The sequence below is a fragment of the Triticum dicoccoides genome, chromosome 7B, assembly GCF_002162155.2.
Source record: "Triticum dicoccoides isolate Atlit2015 ecotype Zavitan chromosome 7B, WEW_v2.0, whole genome shotgun sequence".
Classification (NCBI taxonomy): domain Eukaryota; kingdom Viridiplantae; phylum Streptophyta; class Magnoliopsida; order Poales; family Poaceae; genus Triticum; species Triticum dicoccoides.
Genome location: NC_041393.1, coordinates 686,908,902 through 686,912,340, shown reverse-complemented (window position 1 = coordinate 686,912,340; position 3,439 = coordinate 686,908,902).

Here is a 3,439-nt window from a genome sequence, read left to right as displayed (position 1 = left end):
TTGGCCTCGTGAAGGAGAAAGTATCGCTCTAGCTTGGGGGAGACTTAATTCAATGTTATATTCATGCCCCAATCATGAGCTCTCAAGAGAAATTATCATTCAGAATTTTTATGCTCGACTTTCTCGTAATGTTCAATCCATGCTCGATACTTCTTGTACTGGTTCTTTTACGAAGAAGACTATTGAATTCCGTTGGGATATTTTAGAAAGAATTAAAGGCAACTCTAAAGATTGGGAACTCGACGAAGATAAAGAGTCAGGTATTGAACCCAAGTTTGATTGTGTTAAATCTTTTATGAATACCGATGTTTTTCAAAAGTTTAGCACTAAATATGGACTTGACTCTGAGATAGTAGCTTCCTTTTGTGAATCTTTTGCTACTCATGTTGATCTCCCTAAGGAGAAGTGGTTCAAATATCACCCACCTATTAAAGAAGAAATTAAATAACTGGTAAAAGCTAAGGAATAAACTATCATTTACAATGTTGATCTAGTTGTTCCCACTGCTTATATTGAAAAAGCACCTTTCCCTGTTAGGATGAAGGAACATGCTAAAGTTTCAACTGTGGTCAACAAAAGTTATATTAGAACACCTAAACCAGCTGAACATATTAGAGTTGAAGCTAATGTTGCTATGGTTAAAGACCTCTTGGCCGATAATATTGATGGGCATGTTATTTACTTCTGTGATGAAGCTGCTAGAATTGCCAAACCCGATAAACATAGACCAATCGTTGGCATGCCTGTTGTCTTAGTTAAGATAGGATATCACTTTATCATGGTTTATGTGATATAGGTGCTAGCTTGAGTGCTATTCCTTTTTTCTTATATGAAGAAATTAAGAATGAAATAGCACCCGCTTAAATAGAAAACATAGATGCTACTATTAAACTTGCCAATAGAGATACTTGATACGTCTCCAACGTATCTATAATTTTTGATTGCTCCATGCTACTTTATCTATTGTTTTGGACTATACTGGGCTTTATTTTCCACTTTTATATTATTTTTGGGACTAACCTATTAACCGGAGGCCCAACCCAGAATTGCTGTTTTTGCCTGTTTCAGTGTTTCGAAGAAACGGAATATCAAACGGAGTCCAACCGGAATGAAACCTTCGGGAACGTGATTTTCTCACCGAACGTGATCCAGGAGACTTGGACCCTACTCCAAGAAGTGCCAGAGGCGGTCACGAGGGTGGAGGGCGCCCCCCCTGGGCGCGCCCCCCAACATTGTGGGCCCCCTGTCGCTCCACCGACGTACTCCTTCCTCCTATATATACCTACGTACCCCCGACAGATAAAAAATGGAGCCAAAAACCTAATTCTACTGCCGTAACCTTCTGTATCCACGAGATCCCATCTTGGGGCCTGTTCCGGAGCTCCGCCGGAGGGGCCATCTACCACGGAGGGCTTCTACATCAACACCATAGCCCCTCCGATGAAGTGTGAGTAGTTTACTTCAGACCTTCGGGTCCATAGCTAGTAGCTAGAAGGCTTCTTCTCTCTTTTTGGATCTCAATACAATGTTCTCCCCCTCTCTTATGGAGATCTATTTGATGTAATCTTCTTTTTGTGGTGTGTTTGTTGAGATCGATGAATTGTGGGTTGATGATCCAGTATTATCTATGGAAAATATTTGAATCTTCTCTGAATTCTTTTATGTATGATTGAGTTATCTTTGCAAGTCTCTTCCAATTATCCTTTTTGGTTTGGCCAACTAGATTGGTAGTTCTTGCAATGGGAGAAGTGCTTAGCTTTGGGTTTAATCTTGCGGTGTCCTTACCCAGTGACAGAAAGGGTTGCAAGGCACGTATTGTATTGTTGCCATCGAGGATAACAAGATGGGGTTTTTGTCATATTGCATGAATTTATCCCTCTACATCATGTCATCTTGCTTAAGGTGTTACTCTGTTTTTAACTTAATACTCTAGATGCATGCTGGATAGCGGTCGATGAGTGGAGTAATAGTAGTAGATGCATAATCATTTCGATCTACTTGTATCGGACATGATGCCTATATACATTATCAATACCTAGATATGCTCATAACTATGCTCAATTCTGTCAATTGCTCAACAGTAATTTGTTCACGCACTCTAGAATATTTATGCTCTTGAGAGAAGCCACTAGTGAAACCTATGGCCCCCGGGTCTATTCTCATCATATCAATCTCTATCACTTTATTTACTTGCTTTGTTTTTTACTTTGCCTTTTACTTTTCACTTTGCATCTATCTATCAAAAATACCAAAAATATTATTTATTATCGATATCAGATCTCACCCTCGTAAGTGACTGTGAAGGGATTGACAACCCCTAATCGTGTTGCTTGCGAGTAGCTATCGTTTTGTGTAGGTACGAGGGGCTTGTGCGTGGTCTCCTACTGGATTGATACCTTGGTTCTCAAAAACTGAGGGAAATACTTACGCTACTTTGCTGCATCATCCTCTCCTCTTCGGGGAAATCCAACGCAGTGCTCAAGAGGTAGAAAGAAGAAGTTCTGGCGCCATTGCCGGGGAGGCTCACGCAAGCAAGTCAACCATACCAAGTACCCATCACAATTCCTATCTCTCGCATTACATTATATTCCTCTCGTTTTCCTCTCCCCCACTTCACCCTTGCTGTTTTATTCGCCCTCTCTTTCCCAATCTCCTCCTCTCTTTCCCGTTTGCCTTTTTCTCGTTTGCCTTTTTTGCTTGTGTGTTGGATTACTTGTTGCCATGGCACAAGATAATACCAAATTGTGTGACTTCTCGAATACCAATAATAATGATTTCCTTAGTACTCCGATTGCTCCTCTTAATAATGATGAGTCTTGTGAAATCGATACCGCTTTGTTGAATCTTGTTATGAAAGATCAATTCGCCGGCCTTCCTAGTGAAGATGCCGCTACTCATCTAAACAATTTTGTTGATTTGTGTGATATGCAAAAGAAGAAAGATACGGATAATAATATTGTCAAATTGAAGTTATTTCCGTTTTCACTTAGAGATCGTGCTAAAGTTTGGTTTCCATCTTTGCCTAAAAATAGTATTGATTCTTCGAATAAGTGCAAAGATGCTTTCATCTCTAAGTATTTTCCTCCCGCTAAGATTATCACTCTTAGGAACGATATCATGAAGTTTAAACAACTTGATCATGAGCATGTTGCCCAATCTTGGGAAAGAATGAAATTAATGCTTCGCAATTGCCCTACTCATGGTTTGAATTTATGGATGATCATACAAATTTTTTATGCCGGATTGAATTTTGCTTCTAGAAATCTTTTAGATTCGGCCATGGGAGGCACGTTTATGGAAATTACATTTGGAGATGCTACAAAATTACTTGATAATATTATGGCTAATTATTCTCAATGGCACACCGAAAGATCTTCTAGTAAAAAAGTGCATGCTATAGAAGAAATTAATGTTTTGAGTGAAAAGATGGATGAACTTA